The sequence below is a fragment of the Eleutherodactylus coqui genome, chromosome 8 (genome assembly GCF_035609145.1).
Source record: "Eleutherodactylus coqui strain aEleCoq1 chromosome 8, aEleCoq1.hap1, whole genome shotgun sequence".
Lineage (NCBI taxonomy): Eukaryota > Metazoa > Chordata > Amphibia > Anura > Eleutherodactylidae > Eleutherodactylus > Eleutherodactylus coqui.
In genome coordinates, this window is record NC_089844.1 from 166,575,802 (window position 1) to 166,600,578 (window position 24,777).

Consider the following 24,777-nt stretch of genomic DNA (forward strand, 5'->3'; position numbering starts at 1 on the left):
ATGGTGTGTATGGTGGCAGGAGGTCAGTGGGGCAGGCATATGTTCAGTATTGCAGCAGGAGGTCAGTGGGGCAGTCATATGGTCAGTATTGCAGCAGGAGGTCAGTCATATGGTCTGTATGGTGGCGGGAGGTCAGTGGGGCAGTCATATGGTCTGTTTGGTGGCAGGAAATCAATGGGGCAGTGATATGGTCTGTATGGTGGCAGGAGGTCATTGGGGCAGTCTTATGGTCAGTATTGCAGCAGGAGGTCAGTGGGGCAGTCATATGGTGTGTATGGTGGCAGGAGGTCAGAAGGGCAGTCATATGGTCTGTATGGTGGCAGGAGGTCAGTGGGGCAGTCATATGGTCTGTATGGTGGCAGGAGGTCAGTGGGGCAGTCATATGGTCTGTATGGTGGCAGGAGGTCAGTGGGGCAGTCATATGGTCAGTATGGTGGTAGGAGGTCAGTGGGGCAGTCATATGGTCAGTATGGTGGCAGGAGGTCAGTGGGGCAGTCATATGGTCTTTATGGTAGCAGGAGATCAGTGGGGCAGTCATATGGTCTTTATGGTAGCAGGAGATCAGTGGGACAGTCATATGGTCTTTATGGTAGCAGGAGGTCAGTGGGGCAGTCATTTGGTCTGTATGGTGGAAGGAGGTCAGTGGGGCAGTCATATGGTCATTATTGCAGCAGGAGGTGTGTGGAGCAGTCATATGGTGTGTATGGTGGCAGGAGGTCAGTGGGGCAGGCATTTTGGTCAGTATTGCAGCAGGAGGTCAGTGGGGCAGTCATATTGTGAGGGGTTAATTCGTGTTTATGCTTTTCTAAAGAGAAAGATAGGTGTATTTCATCTTCCTAAGCTTAACCACAAATACGTGTAACGTTTGACGCTTTTAAAATGGACTACAAAGGCTCCATTTTGTCTCTTTGCTTGTCTGCTATAATACACATATATTTTGTATTAATTTCAACTTTCACTTGAGAAAAATGTTAGATTGCAGTTAGAATGATCCACCTGGAAATATTAATTGGATTACCACTAGGTTTCTGTCCTGTTCTTATCTTTAAACAATTCTAGTTGAAACTTACTAACAAGCTTACAGGAATGTACCTCCCGATTACACCTACACAGAGGAAGACATACTGATAAGAGGCTGAGATGTTTTAAATCAATACATGTGCGTATTAATTTTAATTGTATCTGGCATAAAGCCACTTGCTTCATAGAAATGTATAAAGATTGAATACATTGTACATTAAACAGGCATTTCTTTGGTTAAAACATACGGTGTGGTATCCATTGAACTCCTCAGAGTATACTCGCAAGATTCAAACAGATTGGGAAGCAGACAGCATCAGCTAACGGGTCCTCTTGTGACCCCCCTAACATTACTTGGCGCCAGAACGTGGGGCAAAAGTTAACTTCTTACCTGCAGCCGATACCTGACGACCCTACCTGCCGACCAGCCGGACCAGAGGCCACGGGACCCCAGATCTACAAAACACCGGTGTAAGGTAAGCCCTTGACTTACCACTTCAGCTCTGGGCTCCCCTGACTTCGGTAACGTGTTGACAGGAGGTGAGTCGCTGCATCTTTATAGGACGCTACTGCCTGTTATTTACGGTGTTCTTAGTAACCGTGCTAGACGGAAGAACCCTTGTGTGTATATTGCCATGCTGTCTGCTGTAGAAATTATTGCTTTTTGCCGCACTCATAATGTTAGCTGTAATTTGTAATAAGATTACTAAAAGCCGCCCAGCAAGGCAAGCTGTGGTCCTTCCTCTATCCCCGTAAGAAGTAAAGATATTGCGAATGAATATCCTGCCTGTTGCGGACGTAGCAGAAGGGACTGAAAAGTCCATAAGTATTTCTGCCAGTTGCGGACTCGCAGAAGAGAAGTATCCTGCCAATACTTGGCAGGAGGGCCCTAAATAAATATCCTGCCCGTTGCGGACGTGGCAGAAGGGACTGAAAAGTCCATAAGTATCCTGCCAGTTGCGGACTCGGCAGTAGGGACAATAGTGGTAAATCGAGAGCTAAGTCCATAGTTAGAATGGGGTCCGACCAGTCTCAGACTTTCTTGACACCCATTGAAATAATAAGATTGGGGAAAGGGAAGGACATTTGTAGGCAAGCCTATAAAATATATCAACAGATAGGACTTAAAAAGAACAGACAATATAGAAAACCGCTAGAGAATGTAGTAAGTTGTTGAGAAAAGCAGGTGTTTAGAATTTTGGGAACCTTAGACCAACGAGTTTGGGAAAGATTCAGAGATAGTCAAAGGTTGGATAAAAGTAAGCTAGACAGATGGATTGAGGCAAGTGTAGATACGGCAGTTATCAGAGAAAGGGAATCCTTTATAGTCTGTGTTCCTTTGGGACATAAAGCAAGTTCATGCAGAATCTGTTGACAATTATGTGACAAATAACCATCATTGTTTGTCTTGTATGTCTTGATGTTATGTAATCTAATCTTTGTTGTACGTCTTAGTCTCCGTCATACAAGTGTAAGAAAGTGTAAGAAAGTTATACCCTCCTCACGGCTGTGGGGGCTTTTAAGAATACAAGGGTTAAAAATGCTGCCATGTCAAAAGCGCTTAGCATGTTGTCTTTTCTATGTGTTTAACTATTCCCCTGCCGTCCGTGTTTGATAGTCTGTGCAGAGAAATATACCTCTTGTTGTTGCTAATGATTGGTGTTGTTTGGAGTCTGAATGTTCTGGCCACTTTCTAGAGTCTTGGTTGTTGTTCTATTTCATAGAGAGATAAAATTCAAGGTCATAGAAAGAAAGATGTTGATGAAATAAGAAACTTGTAATGAATTACATAAATTAATTGTCTTGAAAGTGGAAAGCATGTAGGGATTTTGAGGTATGTTTTTGCTTTTTGGGTAAATGTCAGTTCTGTGATTGGTTGGATGTCTGTATCACTGCTGAATGCTGTTAGTACTGTACTGTCTCTGAGAGAATGTTCTGCAGGGGCTTGTTGTAATTCATGTCTTTTGTTATTTGTACTGATATCTTACAAGCCTTATCTGCATCCATCAAATTCTCACCAGATGGATCGGTACTAGAGATGAGTGAACGTACTTGTCCGAGCTTGATACTCGTTCGAGTATTAGCGTGTTCGAGATGCTCGTTACTAGAGGCGAGCACCACTCGATGTTCGAGTTACTTTCACTTTCATCTCTGAGACGTTAGCGCGCTTTTCTGGCCAATAGAAAGACAGGGAAGGCATTACAACTTCCCCCTGCGACGTTTAAGCCCTATACCACCCCCCTGCAGTGAGTGGCTGGCGAGATCAGGTGTCACCCGAGTATATAAATCGGCCCCTCCCGCGGCTCGCCACAGATGCATTCTGACATAGCTCAGGGAAAGTGCTGCTGATGGTGGAGCTGCTATAGGGAGAGTGTTAGGAGTGATTTTAGGCTTCAAGAACCCCAACGGTCCTTCTTAGGGCCACATCTGACTGTGTGCAGTACTGTTGAGGCTGCTTTTTGCAGTGTTGCACTTTTTTTTTTTTTTTGTATATCGGCCATGCAGAGCATTGCGTCCTAAGTCTGCAGTAATTTTACATAGTCCAGGGCCAGTAGTGGTGAGGCAGGGACAGTGAAAGTGATATACTGTGTATATAGGCAGTGGGCTTTTCCAAAAACATTTGTGAAAAAACATTCTATTTGGGCTGCTGTGACCGTCCTGAGTGTACTGCGTCTCTGCTGGGGGTAGTAGTCCTAATTAATACGCAGCCAGCTAAGTGTTAGAGCAGGCTTGCGCAAAATTCTTTCCTGGCTCTGCTGTGCGTTACACATCACCGCTGTCATCCTGTCCAGAGGGAAACAGTCTGCAGTAATTTTACATAGTCCAGGGCCAGTAGTGGTGAGCCAGGGACAGTGAAAGAGATATACTGTGTATATAGGCAGTGGGCTTTTCCAAAAACATTTGTGAAAAAACATTCTATTTGGGCTGCTGTGACCGTCCTGAGTGTACTGCGTCTCTGCTGGGGGTAGTAGTCCTAATTAATACGCAGCCAGCTAAGTGTTAGAGCAGGCTTGCGCAAAATTCTTTCCTGGCTCTGCTGTGCGTTACACATCACCGCTGTCATCCTGTCCAGAGGGAAACAGTCTGCAGTAATTTTACATAGTCCAGGGCCAGTGGTGGTGAGCCAGGGACAGTGAAAGAGATATACTGTGTATATAGGCAGTGGGCTTTTCCAAAACAATTTGGGAAAAAAACATTCTATTTGGGCTGCCTGTGACCGTCCTGAGTGTACTGCGTCTCTGCTGGGGGTAGTAGTCCTAATTAATACGCAGCCAGCTAAGTGTTAGAGCAGGCTTGCGCAAAATTCTTTCCTGGCTCTGCTGTGCGTTACACATCACCGCTGTCATCCTCTCCAGAGGGAAACAGTCTGCAGTAATTTTACATAGTATAGGGCCAGTAGTGCTGAGGCAGGGACAGTGAAAAAGGTGAAAGAGATATACTGTCTATATAGGCAGTGGACTTGTTCCAAAGAATTTGGGGAAAAAAAATCTATTTGGGCTGCCTGTGACCGTCCTCAGTGTACTGCGTCTCTGCTGGGGGTAGTAGTCCTAATTAATAAGCAGCCAGCTAAGTGTTACAGCAGGCTTGCGCAAAATTCTTTCCTGGCTCTGCTGTGCGTTCCGTAAACAAAGTCAGCCTCCAACCACAGGCCAATAAGCGGCACATTTAATTACAGCATTCTGTTTCTGCACTACTGGTAATACACCATGCTGAGGGGTAGGGGCAGGCCTAGAGGACGTGGACGCGGGCGAGGACGCGGAGGCCCAAGTCAGGGTGTGGGCACAGGCCGAGCTCCTGATCCAGGTGTATCGCAGCCGACTGCTGCGGGATTAGGAGAGAGGCACGTTTCTGGCGTCCCCACATTCATCTCACAATTAATGGGTCCACGCGGTAGACCTTTATTAGAAAATGAGCAGTGTGAGCAGGTCCTGTCGTGGATGGCAGAAAGTGCATCCAGCAATCTATCGACCACCCAGAATTCTGCGCCGTCCACTGCTGCAACTCTGAATCCTCTGGCTGCTGCTCCTCCTTCCTCCCAGCCTCCTCACTCTATTACAATGACACATTCCGAGGAGCAGGCAGACTCCCAGGAACTGTTCTCGGGCCCCTGCCCAGAATGGGCGGCAATGGTTCCGAATCCTCTCCCACTGGAGGAGTTTGTCGTGACCGATGCCCAACCTTTGGAAAGTTCCCGGAGTCCGGGGGATGAGGCTGGGGACTTCCGGCAACTGTCTCAAGAGCTTTCAGTGGGTGAGGAGGACGATGACGATGAGACACAGTTGTCTATCACTCAGGTAGTAGTAATTGGAGTAAGTCCGAGGGAGAAGCGCACAGAGATTCGGAGGAAGAGCAGCAGGACGATGAGGTGACTGACCCCACCTGGTTTGCTACGCCTACTGAGGACAGGTCTTCAGAGGGGGAGGCAAGGGCAGCAGCAGGGCAGGTTGCAAGAGGCAGTGCGGTGGCCAGGGGTAGAGGCAGGGCTAGACCGAATAATCCACCAACTGTTTCCCAAAGCGCCCCCTCGCGCCATGCCACCCTGCAGAGGCCGAGGTGCTCAAAGGTCTGGCAGTTTTTCACTGAGAGTGCAGACGACCGACGAACAGTGGTGTGCAACCTTTGTCGCGCCAAGATCAGCCAGGGAGCCACCACCACCAGCATGCGCAGACATATGATGGCCAAGCACCCCACAAGGTGGGACGAAGGCCGTTCACCGCCTCCGGTTTGCACCGCTGCCTCTCCCCCTGTGCCCCAACCTGCCACTGAGATCCAACCGCCCTCTCAGGACACAGGCACTACCGTCTCCTGGCCTGCACCCACACCCTCACCTCCGCTGTCCTCGGCCCCATCCACCAATGTCTCTCAGCGCACCGTCCAGCCGTCGCTAGCGCAAGTGTTGGAGCGCAAGTACGCCGCCACGCACCCGCACGCTCAAGCGTTAAACGTGCACATAGCCAAATTTATCAGCCTGGAGATGCTGCCGTATAGGCCTGTGGAAACGGAGGCTTTCAAAGGTATGATGGCGGCGGCGGCCCCGCGCTACTCAGTTCCCAGTCGCCACTACTTTTCCCGATGTGCCGTCCCAGCCCTGCACGACCACGTTTCCCGCAACATTGTACGCGCCCTCACCAACGCGGTTACTGCCAAGGTCCACTTAACAACGGACACGTGGACAAGCACAGGCGGGCAGGGCCACTATATCTCCCTGACGGCACATTGGGTGAATTTAGTGGAGGCTGGGAAAGAGTCAGAGCCTGGGACCGCTCACGTCCTACCCACCCCCTGAATTGCGGGCCCCAGCTCGGTGGTGGTATCTGCGGTGGTGTATTCTTCCTCCACTAAACCACCCTCCTCCTCCTCCTCCTACGCAACCTCTGTCTTGCAATCAAGATGTGTCAGCAGCAGCACGTCGCCAGGAGTCGGTGTCGCGCGGCGTGGCAGCACAGCGGTGGGCAAGCGTCAGCAGGCCGTGCTGAAACTACTCAGCTTAGGAGAGAAGAGGCACATGGCCCACGAACTGCTGCAGGGTCTGACAGAGCAGACCGACCGCTGGCTTGCGCCGCTGAGCCTCCAACCGGGCATGTTCGTGTGTGACAACGGTCGTAACCTGGTGCCGCCATTGACTTGAATGGGTTTGTTTGCATAAATGCATCTGGTGTCCACGGGCGTGATGCTGGCGGTAAATCGCTGGCAAATCACGCTGTCTGAAGCTTTCGCGAATAGTTGTGATTCTCCATGGTCAGCCTAGCTGTCAGATAGGTTGACAGGGGAGATCCGTCTACCGTTTCCTGCGGCGACCGCAATGCCCGTGGACAGGCAGCCTAAGCTGCTTGACACATGGTGATTTCCACACTGGTGTGGAAGACTGGGGCAGGCAGAATAGAGAAGCTTCCTGGTCTGGGTCGGGTGCAGGGGCTATTTAGGAGGCTGTCGGCAGGGCGGGTTTCCCTAGGATGGGTGCAGGGGCTACTTAAGCCCCCGGCAGGGCAGGTGCCTTCTGGATGGCTGCAGGAGCTACTCGGGAGGCTGCCGGCAGGGCGGGTTCCTCCTGGTCAGCTGCTGAGCGCCCTTGGCGGTCAGTGACATGCCAGCCGTTTCCTCCAGTACGGCTGAGCTGTGTCCATGGTGTGCTTGATGGCAGGAGACGTACCTGGCTTGGTGTGGAATTATCTCTCTAGCATAACTGCACTTAACAACAAAAGTTACAGACTGTTTTCAATAACTGAAGTCGTAGAGCAGTAACCCATGACTATTGGCACCGTGCACAGTGTCAATTCCCACAACTCCTCTAATTACCATTGACAACGGGGACCTTCACATGACCATGCTCAATAGATGTTGACTCTTTATGGTTCAAAAGTTTTTTATTTTGTCTGTATTATAGTTATGAGGATTACAAAATGGTAGTGTCATTTTCATCAAATAAACATTTTTACAGTAACAGAGCTTGTCTTTCCTTAACTGGCCTACTTTCTTGTTCCTTAAAACAGACTATCTAAATTATAACATTAACCGTGATGCTATCAACATTTGTAATTTGTAACTCTCACGTTGAGGTCTTAAGTCTCTGGATTCAGTTACTGATTGAATAAAACAAACGAAGAAAAGCTGAACAATTCTAATGTGATGACTTCCTATGAAGATAACTATGAAAGTAGAGAGTGAAGTTAAGAGGGTTAAGGTATTAAGAATAAAGGGGGGGAGAGAAGGTTGAGGGGGGGGGGGGCGACATCTTACGCCTTGAGGTGGGGGTTACGGTTTCAAGGTCTAATGGGGTCAGAAGGGGTTGCTGACTGCGTTCGTATTAGGGGGCAACCCCCTTTCTAGCCAGAGGTCGAGATCGCGGGAGAGGCGAAACTGATTCCACGACATCCAGGTGGTCTGATACTTGTCAAATCTCATCTCGTCCCTGGCACATAGCTCCTCCATATATTTTATGTGGTCTAACTCCTCTAGCCACATTAGTCTGGAGGGGGGGGGTTGGTGATTTCCATTTCTTAGGGATTATCTGGCGCATTGCCAGGACGAAGAATCTTAACAGGGAGCTTTTTGATTGTGCCAGCGGGCCCGGGAACATTGACAGTAATGCGATCTCGGGGGTTAGTTGTATTTGGTTTCTGCTAACTGCGGTGTAGAGGGAGTTTATCTCCCGCCAGAGGGGACAGATCAGTGGACAGTCCCACCAAATATGTATAAATGTTCCAGTTCCCGTCATGCATCTCCAGCAGGTATCCGGATACTGGGGGAACATCCTCGCCAATCTTGCTGGTGTCTGATACCATCTAGTTAAGATTTTATAATTTAATTCCTGTGACTTGCTGGATGTATTTATTTTGTGAGTCAAAGTATAGGCCCTTGCCCATGACTCCTCTGAGGGCATAGTGTTCAGCTCTCTCCCCCATTCCCGCTCCAACGCCTCATTACAGTGTTGTGTATCTTCGACCAAGAGCATACGATATAGGTTTGAGATTTTGTGGTGGTCTGTGGGTGTTGTCATGCATAGGTTTTCGAAGGGAGTGATGGGGCGCCTCAGCTGATGTATATCCCCTAACGAGCCGACATAGTGGCGTAATTGCAGGTACTGAAACCACGCTCCGGTATGGGGCCGCTGCTCCTCTATGATCTCGTGTAGCGGTTTAATACCGGTATCAGAGATCATGTCCCGTACTCTTGGGATTGTGTTTGTGATCATGTTGGTCAACGCGGAGCCCCGTGGGAAGGAGGGGGCATCAGGGTTTCCTACCAAGGGTGTCAGTGGGCCCGGCCTGTGAATCAAGCCCGTCTTAGTCGCAGGGCCTATCCAAGCTGTCACCATGTCTTCTATGAATGGGGATAGTCCCATCCCTCTGTGTTTCCCTTTGCCTGGTAGCCATATGATCCCCTTGCCCTGGAAATGTGTCATGTCCTGCTCCGTCTCAACCCATAGCTTCTGTGATCTGCCGTGAAGGAGATCAAGAATTCGTTTGGACAGCGTTGCTCTGTAGTATAGGGCTATATTCGGGACCCCCATGCCGCCTGATTCTCTTAGGCTGGTTAGGGCTTTCCACCTGCGCCTAGGTTTGGCCCCTCCCCATATGAAGCTCATGATCACCTTCCTAACCCGTGCCAGAAAAGAGCCCGGTAGGGCGACTGGGACTGTCTGGAGGATGTAAAGAAACCTCGGGAGGGCATTCATTTTTACTGTGCTAATCCTTCCAAACCAGGACAAGGAGACTCCTTTCCACCTATTAAAGTCTGACTCTAATTTGGTTAAGAGAGGCACATAGTTTTTTGTAAATAGTTTGCCCGGGTCTGTACTGAGCACCGTTCCTAGGTACGTTATTTCTTTGGTTTTCCATCGGAATGGGAGAGATGGTTTTAAGGTTTCAACTTCTGTATTTGGTAGGGTTACGTTAAGGATCAGTGACTTGCTTAGATTGACTTTAAAATTGGATAGTCTACCAAATCTTTTAAACTCTTCTAGTATGTTAGGGAGTGCTATTCTTGGGTTTCTGATGTAAATTAACAAATCATCTGCGTATAAAGCTACTTTATGTTCATTTTCTCCTGTTCTAATTCCTTGCAGGTTGGGATTCGTCCTAAGAGCACTCGCCAGAGTCTCCATGACTAGGATGTACAGGGAGGGGGACAGGGGACAGCCTTGTCGGGTGCCGTTGTGGATGTGGATCGGGCGTGACAGTAGGCCGTTGACCCTTACGCGGGCTGAGGGGTCTCTATATAATGCCATCACCCAGTCCATGAACCTGGGCCCAAGGCCAGTGCGTTGTAATGTCGCCTCCATGAATCCCCAACTCACCCTATCAAACGCCTTCTCGGCATCCACCGAGAGTAGGCATAGGGGCTCCCCGAGCTTACGGGCTCTAGACATCAACGCCAGTGTTCTTATTGTGCTATCCCCTGCCTCCCTCCCCGCGACAAAGCCCACCTGGTCTCTATGTACCAGTGTTGGGATACACGTCTGAAGACGTGTTGTCAGGATTTTTGCAAATATTTTCGTATCTATATTTAGAAGGGATATCGGCCTATAGCTACCACAGGCAGCTGGGTCTTTACCTGGTTTAGGTATTACAGTTATTACTGCCTGTAGTGCCTGGGCGGGAAAGGGGCAGGACCCCGATATGGCGTTAAATGCGTTAAGCATTAGGGGGGTTAATTTTTCTCCCAAAAGTTTGAAAAAGCGTGGGGTGTAGCCATCAGGTCCCGGGCTTTTACCGTTTTTGAGGGAATGGATCGCTTCTTTTATTTCCTGAGGGGAGATGTCTCCCTCTAAGGCCGCCTGCATTGTCTCTGATATCCGTTTTTGGGCATAACTGGTTAGGTACTCGTTTCTGTCCTCGGTCAGTTCTATGTTTTGTTCCCTGTATTTGTCCGGTAGGTTATACAGGTTGTGATAATAGTTATAGAAATTGTCAATTATTTCGGTGTTGGTATGGACCAGCCCGCCTCCTGGGGTTTGGGTTGCAAAGACGTATGTCTGCGGTGCTCGGGGATTCAGGGCCCTGGCTAGTCCTCTGCTACATTTGTTGCCATATTCATAAAATTTTCCCCGGGCTCTATCCCTTTGGCATAATGAGATCTGGTCCATGAGGAGGAGTATTTTATTTCGGGTTGCGGATATTTCTGCTGTTCTGGTATCTTGTGTTGCTTTTTTGTTTAGGTTCTCCAGGTGACTTAGGTGGTCAAGGAGGCTTTTTAAGGTAATGGCCCTTTCTCTTTTTAACCGTGCCCCATGTGAGATGAGGACTCCGCGGATCACGCACTTAAGTGCTTCCCATTTAGTCGGCGCAGGGGTGGGGTCAGAGGTGTGGTCGTTCGTGAAATTTTCGATAGTCTGCTGAATTTCCTGCATGCATATTGCGTCATTCAGCAGGTTATCGTTTAGACGCCAGTTAAACTCCTTCTGTTCCCCGGGTTTTCCTCTCAGCGATCCCCATACCGGAGCGTGATCAGACCATATGAGTGACCCTATCGAACTGAGGGGGTTTCGGTCAAGGAGTTAGTGCGAGACAAGTAAATAATCTAAGCGCTGGTAGCAGTTGTGGGAGGGCGAGTAGAAACTGTAGTCTTTTGTTTTTGGGTGTAATGTCCTCCATAGATCAACCAGTCTAAGGTTGTGGAGCTCCTTGCGGAGTCTGCGTAGTGCTGTGTGTGTGGTTTTAGACTTACCCTCGGAGGAGTCGAGCGCGGGGTCCAGGCTAAGGTTAAGGTCGCCTCCAAGGATAATGTTGGAGCCGTCCGCAAAGGCCCTTAGTGCCCCCAGTATCCGGATTCCAAAGCGTACCTGTGCTTGGTTTGGGAAATATACGTTAGCAAAAGTCAAGATTTCACTTCCAGTTTGAATTTTTAAAAAAAGATATCGTCCCTCTGGATCTACTGATGAGGAGATAAATTTATGGGGAAACTGTCTATGGATTGCAATTGATGTGCCTCCTGCTTTTTTGGTGGGGTGTGGGCTATGGTGCCAAGTGGTATAGTTGCGGTTTTTGATTTTGGGAATTTTATGGGCCTGAAAGTGTGTCTCCTGTAATAGGGCTACCATAATTTTGTGTCTATGAAGGTGATCCAATATCTGTCCCCTCTTGGCGGGTTTGTTTACCCCTCTTACGTTGTATGTGCCGAATGAGATGTCATCCATTTGTGGTCTCAATTACCGTTGTTACCTTAAGGTTGAGTGGGGGTGGGGGAGGGTAGATCTTGGGGGGGGTGGGGGGGGGGGGGGGAGGAAAAGAAGACTGAAAGAAAGAGTGAGGGGAGGTAGAAGTAAGGTTTTGTATAACAAACCTTGTGCAACTACAGACAGCTGCACGTGATTTCGTGGTGAGGTGTTAGCAAAGTGCTAGTTGTCGCTATATTATGCGACGGTTCACCCTGGGTGGGAAGTGGCGGGAGGTCTGCAAGAGTGGGGTTGGGCTCCGGTCGTCTTCCCCTCCAGAGTGAATATGGGTAAGCTGAGGTACCCGTAAGGGGTCCTATTCATATATGGTGCCTCCAAATTTTGGCGAGTTTAAACTGCAATACAATCTGAGCACGAACTCTAGAAACTTTAAGCAAGCTATGTTAGAACAATCAACAGGCAAATTGTGTCAACGATGGTTCAGAACTTTTTGTTAATGGGGCGTGGGCCCTGACTCAAAGTCCTGGGACTATGTGGGTCACATGGTGTACCAAGGTACGCTTTCAGGTGTCTGCTATGGGTCCTCTACGTCGTTCGCGTCGTTGTTTTGGTTGAGCCATTTGCCACTGTTCTTTGGTCTTCTGCGTAAGCAGGTTCGGCATTGTGGGCCAGTCTGGGAGATTGATCTGCGGAAGCTGGAGTGTTCCTAGAAACTTGGGTAAATCTCCCAGTGAGCGCAGTGTTGCTGTTTTGCCCTCCCTTGTGGCCGTCAGGGAAAACGGGAACCCCCAGCGGTATGGTATATTGTTATCTTTAAGTGTTGTTAAGAGCGGTTTCAGGGCTCCTCTGAGCCGGAGTGTGTGGCGCGCGAGATCTTGCAATATTATAATCGGTCTGTCTTTATGTAGGAGGTCTCCCTTCTCCCTAGCGGCACGCAGGATAGCATCTTTTTCCTTGTAGAAATGAATTCTGCAAATTATATCTCTGGGCCGTTTGGGGTCTGTTGCTTTTGGCCCCAATGCTCTGTGGATTCTGTCCATCATGACAGGGTTGTCTGATGAGCGACCTAGGAGCTGTGAGAAGAGTGTTTGTGCCCAATCTTCTAATTGGTGGCCCTCGATTTCCTCTGTTACACCTCGGATGCGCAAATTATTTCTTCGGTTTCTATTCTCGAGATCATCGAGGTGCATTGTGAGGTTGTGGATTTGGTCTGCCTGATACTGAATGGCTTGTTTGTGTTATTCGAGTATAGCTGTTGTTTCTTCCTGGGTTTCCTCTACCTCTAGGAGTCTGTGGCCCATTTGCTGTATGTCTGTGTGAATCCGCTCTAGCGCTTGTTTGTTAGATGTCTCGAGTCTGGTGAACAGGGCATAAAGTTCATCTTTGGTGGGTATAGACATGATGCGCGTTTTCCACGCATCGCTATCTTCCTTGCTCGTGTTTTGAATGTTTGTGGTGCGCTCTGGGCTGCTGGCGGGACTTGGGTCTGATGATATTGACCACCCCGTGCTGTCTGCCTTCTTGTTTGCATTGGGGGCTGTTTGTGACTCCCTGTAGGGTGACTTATGCGGTATGGGTGCAAGTGGGCTATCATGCCCTTTACTCACAGTTTTGCTGTTCCTTTGGGCAGTTTGGGAGGTCTCCTGCTCCTCGTTGCTTGTGTCTTGTGGTCCCCTCTGCTCATCTTCTCCTGATGAGTTGCTGGCTGGTGAGCGCTGCAGGGGTGAGTGCTGCTGGTGTGGGTGCTCCGCGGGAGGTTCTACTCCACGTGTGTTCTCTGGGGTCGGCGCCATCTTTATTTTCTGTGTTCCCCTCTGTGGGATATCGGCGCTGTGGTCCGCTGCTGCCGCTCCTCTCACCGCTTCTGCCTGCGGGGGTTGTGAAGGTGAGCGCTTCTGTTTTGAGCCGGCTGCCTGTGAGAGGAAGGTCTCGGCGCTCTCCGGTGCCATCCTGCACTTTCTCGTGTGTGACCCCGGCGTCCCGAGATAGCGCTCCATGCCGCTTTTTCTTTTGTTTTCCGCCGGGGTTTTAGCCTCTGCCGTCGCCCGCTTCCTTGCCTGGCTCATTGGTGGTGATTTCGCCGTTATTTGGAGGTGGATGATGGTTTTAGGAGAGGTTAGACCGGGAGCGCTGTTCTCATGCGTCCTGCTCGGCCATCCGCTAACCACGCCATAGATGTTGACTCTTTACAGGTACCACTTGGGTGAGCAAGGTTGTGGACTTAATGCTCCAAAATGGAGATGTTGCAAAAAGCCAACGTGGAGCCATATTTGAGCGGGTGCCCTTTCTGGAGTATGCGGTGCCTGACATGTCGTCAGGTAAGTGGTGCCAATAAAGTTATTTTACAGTGTTTTTTTGGGGTTTGAATTTCCCAATAAATGAGCAGGTAACACCAAAACCTTGATGAACCATCGGCCTTGTAGGAGTCCATGTCTTATGTTGTCATCACATTCCTTCATACATAAGTCCAACTTGTCACCTCTTCCTCAGGAACGGAGATCCTTGATGCTATGGACTCTCCCCGCGTGATTAAAACTCATTTACCAGTGCACCTCCTGCCAAGCAGCTTCTGGTAGAAGAAGTCCAAGGTAGTGAGTTCTTTGTAGACCACAGCTGATCTCACTGGAGTCTGGTTTGATATGGAGTCTTGATTTCCTTCACTTTGGTGTGAATCCCCGTTTTTCCTCCCCTTATAGCCAGGCCTTTTACATTTTCCCTCCTATGCTATAATGGCTGGCCTATAACTCTTGCTGTAGTTCTTGATTTATCAGTATAGAAGGCTTGTATGATGAGGTCTACCTCTCTCTAGATAACAGGCTGGTCCATATAACAGGTCGGTCTTTCCTTCTTTACAGCCTGATTCTTTTGCTATCTGTCTTCCCTTAGAACCTGGTCTGTTTTTTTGCAGTGCCTATTGGAAGAGTCTGGTCCATTTCTTGCTTGAGCAAAATCTGTCTTGTAGAGTTTGGTCCCCCTACTACAATGTATCCAGGTCTATTGGACTTGCTGTAGAACCTAATCTGCCTACTTGCCTGCAAACAGCCTATATAAAGAGTTGCACAGTCTCTTTTTCCCTTTAAAGCAGGGGTGTCAAACTCCTTTTCACCAAGGGCCACATCAGGCTTATAGTGACCTTCAAAGGGCCGATTGTAAGACAGTATAGTGAGGTCCTGTTCACACCAGCGTATTTGCGTACAAAATATGCAGTGAATAGAAGCCATTGATTTCAATGAAAACATGAAGTCAGAAAAAAGAATCTGCGCTCAAAGATGGAGTCAACTGAGGACAAATTCACATGAAAGTAATAGTGAGGTGTGACACTTACTTGAAAGGAGGGGGGTATGATCCACAAATGCCCCCTCCTCAGAGTGTCCTCAACACAATGCAGAGCTGTGCTCCAAGATGCATAATAGTAGTCCAGGAGTTTAAAGTCTGACGAAACTTTTAATAAGGCGACGCGTTTCAGTGCACAACAAAGCACCTTTCTCAAGCCATACAGATTTGATTTCAATGAGTCATTCACATGAATATAGATTTTCACAAAGCATGACCTATTATGTTACATACTACGTACCGCAATAGGCCATTAAAGTGAATGGGCCGCGCAAATACATGGTGAATGCGCAGGAAACCTGTGTATTCACTGCTTATTTGCGCACCATTTCAGTGGGCCCATCTGCGTGTTTTTTTTTTTCTCTATTGTGGAAATACGCAGTGTATTTGTACGACCGAAACACTATTACGCCCTCGTGAACGAGCCCTAATGGTGACACCCTCACCCCCCTCTAGTGGTCGCAGTAGTCATAGTGACTCTCATAGTAGCCCCAGTAGTAACAGGGTACCCCCACAGTAATAGTAACCCCCCATAGTAATAAATCCCCGTCAGTAATATTAACCCCATAACAATATTAACCCCAACCCATATACTTCCTCCTTGCTGTCAGCACCGCTCCTCCTCTGCTCGCGCTGAGCCTGGATGCACACTGACGTCAGCGTGTAGCCTGGCACACTTCCTCCCTGAGTCCTCTCCTGCGGAACTGAGGAGCAGAGGACTCAGGGGAGGAGGATCCTGGCTGCACACTGACGTCAGAGTGTGCGCCAGAATCAGCGCTGCCAACGTGATTTCCAGTGGGGAGCTACGGCACCCCAGCTGGTAATCACTACAGTGGTGAGCGTCTGTCGGCACGCCGCGAGCCACATAAAATGAGGCAGCGGTCCTTGTGTTTGATAACTGTGCCTTAAAGGCACTGTTTTGTTTTGTTTTTTGCTTCTCCAACTTACAAAAAATCTTAACTCTTATTTTTCCAACAATGTGGCTGTCTGAGGGCTTATTTTTGTGGGGCAAGTTATATTTTTCAATTCTACTATTTTTAATGTATCATTCACATTAATGTAAACATTTATATATGGTGTAAAATGGAAGAAGACACTATTTCAATATCTTTGGTGGGAGGGAATTGTTTTTACAGTGTACACACAGCGGCAAAAATTACATGATAACTTTATTCCATGGGTCAGTAGGATTACGACGATACCAAATTTATACATATATAATTTTATTTTTTTATTTTTTTTACGACTTTTTGATCACTTCATTAAGTTTCTACTTGGAGATGGGATGACCAATAGAAGTGCAATTTTGCCTTTTTTTATTTATTAGTATTTAAATGTTTATTATGTTCACCATGTAGTGTTGATGTGAGGAGAGAGAACCGACCCCAACTTCTTAAAAAAAAAAAAGCAGGTACCCATTCACAATACAGGTGTTTTTCTATGCGGCCATCCGACTCTAGGATCACCGCACAGAGGTGCTTGATTGTGACACCCATGCGTATGTGGGGTGTATCTAGGCTAAGCCTTTTCTGGAGTAACTGCCTGCCAAAGAGTCTGTGGGGGGACTCCTTACCCCCCCTCCTCCTCTGGACTGTATTGATCCTGTGTATCCTCCCTACCTCTGAGCTATAGCCTGTCAGTACGTCAAGTGACTTGTACCTGTAATACCTGTTCAAGTCTTTTTTCAGGTAAAAGTTATACTGGGCATTAACTGTTCCTAAGGACTCGAGGTTATATATCTATATCTTTCTCTGTGTTTATTACTCCGCCGCATAGAATAATGGTATGTGGGAACTGTTGCATCACAAGTGATATCTACTACAACACCCACACACACCACTATCATCCCCTTTATTGGCACTCCCAGCCAAAGGAGTGTTGAAGCCTGGCATGCAATCTACACTGGCCTTGACAGCATGTCATCCCTCCGGGACCAGAGCATGGCGAGTGACACGTCAGCACTTAACCTTCCCAGCTCTTCACGTTAGCCAGGTGCCCAGGGTCACCCCTCTGGAGTGTTGCACAATCTCATCACTGTGGAGCCATTCGGGACACCCTAATGCCGATTGGGTCATTTGAATTCCGCTGTCAAAAGTGGTGTGACTGCTGCTTGCAGTTGTTGTGGATGGTGTCAGAGGCAGTTGGCCCTCGCTGTGCATGGAGCAGGATGGGCTCACCATCCATACAAACCCTGCTGCTGCTGGGCGTCTATGTATGCCATCTAGTGTCAAGGAGTTAAGGTGGTCATACACGTTCAATAGCTTTCTCCCCTCCTGTAGACCCTGATCACCCCCTGCTCCTATACCCAGGGCCATCTCTCTTGCGTAGAGCCTGGTTCATAAATCAATGTGTTCCCTCATCAGGCCGATCACATCTCTATCTCTAGTTCGCCCTCCTTTCATGGCAGAATCAGTAACTTCTTGTCGCCTTTTCTCCCTGCAGATAATTTACGTGGCTCGGAACCCTAAGGATGTATTTGTGTCATATTATCACTCTTATCGCATGTCCTATGTGCACCCAGATCCGGGGACGCTTGAAGAATATCCAGAAGATCCTAAAAGGAACAGGTACAAGTAATGTATCCTCTCATTATGCTGGTAGCATAAGGGTTAACTCCTATAGGGGTCTGTAGTAGGGGAACTGGACTGCAGCCTTCTCTGGTGCAAGGAAATGCTTCCTCTACCAAACACATACCAGTTACTAAACCGGTGGTCTGCAGCCTGTGAGACCCCCCCGCTGTTATAGAATTACGACCCTCAGCAGGCACCTTCTAGATGTCCTGTCCATGCTCATACTTGTCCTTTCTCCCATAGTTGCCTTTGGGCCATGGAGTGACCATGTGAAGTGCTGGTGGAAGATCAGACAGCAGAAGGACGTCCTCTACCTGTTCTACGAGGACCTGTTAGAGGTAGCAATAGATATTTACTCATCCTAGGTATCCATTGTGGATTAGATCCGAGTGCAGAGCACCCTGGAAATGACCAAGATAATGTTCACTTTATATTAGACAGACGGGGGTTAGCCAAATCAGTAGCTATATTGTGCACACCAGGGGCCGATTACGGTTACCAAGGGTCTTGGCCTGTCTGGAAACTGTGGACCCCCAAGGAGTCTAAAGTTCTATAATAATCTGATATTTACTACAGAGACAATACCAGAACCAAGCTCATTCCATAGATACGATAACAGAACCAAGATATCTACATACCAACCTCTAAACAAGAAAAAAAGGACCCACCATGATCACATAGTATCACCATATAGTAACTAATACCACCATAGTGTTACTAAAGTAAGACCACTGCAAAGATCAGTACTGCTAATAGTGAAACTATATAAGAGCCAAATAATACCGCCATACTGTTACTGAGAAAAATACTATACAAAGACCAATATTGCCGCTATATAGTGGTAGATATCTGCTCTAGACAGGCTCTCTGCAGACCATATCAGTAATTACAGTACCGTTACCTCTAATGATAACAGGTTATGTCCTCTCTGACTGGAGTTGTTCACTTTCCCTTTTCTTCTCCATCCGACCCAGAATACCAAGATGACTTTACCAATTCCCCATAATGTCCCCTCTGTGGCCCTGCTTCCTAGTAGTGTCCCTTCTAAGGCCCAGCTTCTTATTAATGCCCAAATTTGTAATATTGCCCCATCTATGGCCCTAATTCCTAGTTGTCCCCACTGTGGCCCCAGTTACTACTAGTGTCCCCTCTGTGGCCCCATCTGCTTATAGTGCCCCTTCTTTGATTCTGCTTACTAAAGTGCCCAGCCACCACCCAATACAGGCTTCAGCCTAACAATCCCACATGCGTTGCGCTGTCTGTTGCTTGATGCTGAGCGCTCTATGTAGAGTTTAACATGTCTCCTCTCTCCCGTCTCCTGCGGTCAGTACAGTGACCCAGGAAGCAGCAATGTTATAGCACCCCTGCTGCGCAGTATGAAGGTACATTTAGTCACCGAGTAACCTTTGGTTTCATAGAATTGCACAGTCCCTGTTAGTAGTGATGGGCCGGCCGCTAACGAGCCGGCTCCTGTAAGTAAACGATGGGGGTGGGGGAAGTAGGACTTCATGGAGCGGTGCCACACACCCATAGAAGCCGCTCTAAGCCCACATAACCTGCAATGATGACAGTTTTTTTCGCTTTTTGCTGAGCCAGATCATTTAGCTCAGTTCAACAAGAAGAAGACGCTCACTGTTCAACTAGTCCCAACTGGGGTCGTTGCTGCGCAGAAGAGAATTTCAAGTTATCCACTAACCACATGATAGGGAATAACTGATTAATGGGGGTCTCACCTCAATCTTGAGAACAGGACTCCCATGTCCTGCTCTCCTGTCCTTATGGGGATCGCTTCTCTCCCCGCAGTGACGTCACTCTGAATGCAGCATTGGCTGCTCATGTGCGGTCAGTACTCCATTCACTTCAATGGGGCTGATGGAAATACCCGAGCGAGAAGTGAATGTATCACTGGTATACTTATATGACCAGCGCTTCATTCAGTCTCTTTACTAGGGGGTGCAGTAACATCGCACTGAGGAGGATGGGGGACATGAGACCCATCGATCAGCAAGTTACACTTTGCCCTGTGGATAGGGAATAACTTGAAATTCTTGTACAGCTCCTTTAATGATACTCTACAAATTCTGTGCAACTTTCTTACCCTTGACGTACCCTTGGATGAGGGGTTGAGGCGGTTTTCTAAACTTCTCCATCTGCTTGGTACAGGACTCAAAACGTGAGATCAGGAAGGTGATGAAGTACATGGGGAAGTATCTACCTGAGGATGTTCTGGAGAAGATCCACCAGCGTACAACCTTCAAGACCATAAAGGAAAACCACATGGCCAACTACAGCTCCATCCCGACCCATGTTATGGACCACGAGGTCTCTCCTTTCATGAGGAAAGGTACCGTCTATTTCCGCGTTACTATTAACTACTGATAGCGTGTTACTTATGGTCACTAAATCCTGCACTTCTGCCTTTCTAGGAATTTGCGGCGACTGGAAGAACCATCTCACTGTGGCTCACAATGAATTACTTGATGCCTGTTATAAGAGGGAGATGTCTGACACCGACCTGACCTTCCGCTTCGAGGTCTGAGTCAATGACCTACTGACTGTCTCCCTTCCATTCCCAGTCTCTGCCCGCATTGCACATGGACAGACATCCTAAAGAATACAATTACTGCCCCATGACTTCTTATCACCTTTTCTTCTGTATTTACCCCGTTCCAAAAATAAAGACATTTCATGATTTATAGCAGTGGAGGAATACGTCTTCTGGCAGGTAAATGGCAGCCAATTTGTGTACGGGTCATTGCTTAAAGTCTAGGCTGGGGGCGAGGAGGTAACAGCGCTGTCGGGCTTTTGGCACCTTAATGACCCCCACACCTGATTAGGTCTGTAGTGGAGATTACCTTCATCATTAATACACGCACTAGCTGTCTGATGCTGCGTGCGATGTGCACCGTATAGCTTTTTTACTCCTCCTCCTGGCTCCAGTGCTCGGAGTACAGCGAGTATCGGGGAGAGGAGGAGTAACGAAGCTATGCGTGTAACATTGCCAGACTGCTATTGTGTGTATTAATGATGAAGGTAATCTCTACCATGGATCAGATACCAGTTCTGGGGTGATAAAGGGAGTTCTGTTACTAGATGGGGCCACACAGAGGGTCCAATTATTAGGTGGGGCCACTAAGGGTGAATCTATGTAGAGGGATCCCTTTTACTAGATGGGCCTACACAGAGGGTCCAATTATTAGGCGGGACCACAGAGGGTGTCTCATTATAAAGGTGGGTCTACATAGTGGGATCTCTATTACCAAGTGGGGCCACATAGGGGATCCCTATTCCCGAGTGTCAGGAAAATACTGAATGTATGAATATTTAGATTCAATTTCATTTTAATTCCTTCAGTCAGGAGTATACAGTGTGTGATTCTTTCAGACATGACTTCTGAACCATCATTGTTCTGGACCGAGAGCCAAGGCAGATAGTCGTGTCTGGGGAGAGGTATTTATTGGTGTATGCACACACCAGAATCAACATGTTGAGTGTGTAGTTTGAGATATATCTTGTCTTGGGTAGAGAGACGTACAATGGATGGGGGTAAGTGGTGAGTCCCTATTACCTAGTGGGGCCATGCATAGGGGGGCAGTCCCTATTACCCAGTAGGGCCATGCATATGGTGAAGGGGGGGTCCCTGTTATCGAGTGGGGCAATACATTGGGGGGGGACCCTATTACCGAGTGGGGACATGCATATGGGAGGGGAAACCCTATTACCGAGTGGGGCCATGCATATGGGAGGGGAAACCCTATTACTGAGTGGGGCAATGCATATGGGAGGGGAGACCATATCACTGAGTAGGGCCATGCGTGGAGGGAGTCCCTATTACGAGTTGGGCTATGCATGGGGGCAGGGAAGTCCCTATTACCGAGTGGGGGCATGCATGGGGGGGGGGGGGTGTCCCTATCACCTTGTGGGGCCTACATATAGGGGAGGGAGGGGAGTCCCTATTACCAAGTGGGGCTATGCATATGGGGGGGGGGGGATGTAAGTCCCTATTACCGAGTTGGGTCATTCAGGAGGTAAGGGGGAAGTCCCTATTATCTAGTGGGGCCATGCATATGGGGGAGAGGGGGGAGGGAGTTCCTTTTACCAAGTTGGGTTATGCATATGGGGGTGGGGGAGTCCCTAATAATGAGTTGGGTCATTTATGAGGGGTAAGGGGGGTGTCCCTATTACCGAGTGGAGCAATGCATACGGGAGAGTCCCTATTACCGAGTGGGGCCATGCATATGGGGGGTGGGGGTGGAGAGTCCCTATTACAGAGTTGGGTCATTAATGGGTGGTAAGGGGGGGGGGGGGGGGGAGTCCCTATTACTGAATGGAGCCATGCATATGGGGTATCCGTATTACCAAGTGGGGCCATGCATATGAGGGGGGTCCCACACATTTGTTACCTCTAAAGCAGTATCCTAGGGTGTCCGTGTATATGAGGTAATTGTCACATCCATAAAAGGGACTGAGTCTTTATTGAGCCCATGTAAGAAAAGACAACGTTTCGGTTGCTAACTGCTTTGTTAAGCCAATATGTGGTTTATTTACATTGGCGGGAGTCCCTGTTATCTAGTGAGGCCATGCATGTGGAGGATGGGTGAATCCCTATTACTGAGTGGGGAAATGCATATGGGCGGATGGGGAAGGGGGGGGGGGGGGGGAGAACGACCCTATTACTGAGTTTGGTCATTTGAGGGAAGGGGGGGGGGTTCCTATTACCAAGTGGGGCCATGAATATTGGGGGGGGGGGGGGGGGGGAGTCCCTATTACCGAGTGGGGTCATTTATGGGGGGGTAAGGAGGGAGTCCCTATTACTGAGTGGGCCATGCATGGGGGGGGGTTCCTATTACAGAGTGGGGCCATGCATATGGGAGTGTCATAATTACCCAGTAGGGGCATGCATATGGGGAGAGGGAGTCCCTATTACGGAGTTGGGTCATTCATGGGGGGTAAGGTGAAAGTCCCTATTCTCTATAGAGAGAAGAAAACCGTATATGGACGATTGCAAGCTGAAATGTCACCTGTGATCACTGGAGGTAACTGCACTGTAATGACTATCACTGTAGAGAGCTGTTAATTGAGTACATTATATGGTGACTGCATTATTTATAGGTAAACTAGAACAGATCCGCTGTACCTAAGCCTGCCACATTATAAGGTGGTTATATAGGGTGAGTTTAATATGTTCTTCTTTCCTGTAGTTCAAAAGCAGCGCATATACATATTTATTCCCCTACCTCATGTTTTGAACAGATGACACGAAGAGTTAAAAGGTATAGAGCAGCCCTATAAAAGGGTCCTAAGCCCCTCCCCCTTTGTGTATTTTAAAAGAAGGTACCAGAAGCATTAACTAAAAAAAAACTTGATTGGGAGGGAAGTTAAGTGCTGCTGTTTGGACTACAGCAACAAAGGCCAGCATAATAAATTCTACCATCTGAAACAGCAGCTCATATATATATATATAATTAGTGTGTATGTGTATTATAGCACAATTTCTTAAGGGTGGGAAATACCAAAAATTTTATATTGAAGGTCCAACGGAAGATTCTTCCCTTGCTGAGAAGTCTAGTCTATAATGGCAAATGAAGGTATTAAGAGTTCTCCACCATGTCACCCGGCAGATGCTTTCAGTTGGAACTTGAGCACCTCCTGCTCATAAAGTTGCTGTTGGTCTAGTAGAATGAACCTGAATTCCATCAGAGGGAAATATTCCTTTCTGCTATAACAAGATCTGGTAGCCACCATCAAGCTATGGTTAATTTTGAGGTCTTATCCCCCTTTTTTGGGCCACTATTGAGCACAAAAGATGATCTGTCCTCCAGAAGTCTTCTGTCCGGGCCAGATAGATCCTTAGACTTCTGCTTACATCCAATGTCTAGTGTGATTGTTCTCAGTAAGAGAAACCAGGCAATCTTGTAGATATGATACCTTTTAATGGCTAACAAAAATACATGATGTTACAGCGAGCTTTCGGATGGTTCTGTTATCCACACTTCATCAGGCTAAAATGAAACTGGTTTGGATGGCACACAATTATAACACACAGATGCGGAGGTGAGGGGGAGGGGTGGGAGATACACCTTTTGATCTAAATAAATGTTCACAAACAGAAATTTGAGACTTAAGGCTGACTTGGACACCGATTTTTCCCTCAAATCGCTCAAAGCCATCTTTTGAGCGATAATCGTTCGGTCTAACTGCACTGAGATTGTGCAGTTTTCGTTAACTGATTGCTGATCCTTCAGCAACAACTTATCAGTGATTCACAGTGGGATACAGCTGATACTATTGTTTCAGCTGTATCCCGCTACCTGAAGACAGGCGAGGTATGAAGAACACAGCTGTCCAGCTGCCTTCTTCATACCCCGCTCGGAGCGCTCAGCTGTATAACAGCTCGGCGCTCCAAGCAGAGAAAAGCTGGATGCAGAAGACAAGTGATACGGCTTGTCTTCTGCATCCCCCGCTTGAAGCGCAAGGTGATCGCTCAACGTTTTTTGGTTTTAGTTTATCGCTCAATCTAAACAAAGACACAGATGCTTAATTAGTCCACTGAGCTGCAGAATGTGACAGTTTTATGATGCCTCTTATTTTTACTTGAACTGCACATGGAAAGATGGTAATACTAGCTCTGTAGCACCACCTATTGGATGGCAACATTCCTACAATAAATTTCAGAATTTTTATTAGAAAAACAAAACACAGACAATGGTTGTGAAGAGGACAAAGTCTTGACTTTCTTCAGACCTTTCATATTCTCCACTTATGCAAGAATCTCGGGCTGAGGTTCATTCCATTCTTGAGGGTATCAGACATTGCCATAAATTTATACCCCCAAATTATTCTGCGACGCTGTGACTTGAAGGTGCCCTCTGAACGCCAGGGGGATGACTGCTCCAGTGAGACGGGGACAGGGAGCGCAGGGCAGGCTAGACAGGTTCTAGTGGTGGGAGACTAAATTATTAGGGGGATAGAGAGGGCAATCTGCCATAAAGACCGGGATCGTCGAACGGTGTGTTGTCTTCCTGGCGCTCCAGTTCGACACATCGCGGATCGGATTGACAGATTACTGGGAGGGGCTGGTGAGGATCCAGCAGTCATGGTGCACGTTGGCACCAATGAACAAGTTAGAGGTCAATGGAGGGCCCTCAAAAATGATTTCAGGGACTTAGGGTCCAAGCTTAGGGCGCGGACCTCCAGGGTGGTTTTCTCGGAAATACTACCTGTACCTAAAGCCACACT

General features: G+C 48.0%; 1 pseudogene; it reads left to right on the plus strand.

Annotated features, from left to right (window-relative positions):
• LOC136577651 (sulfotransferase 1A1-like) overlaps nt 1–20,234 on the plus strand; it is a 50,737-nt pseudogene extending 30,503 nt beyond the window's left edge.
• The last annotated feature ends 4,543 nt before the right edge of the window (nt 20,235–24,777 follow it).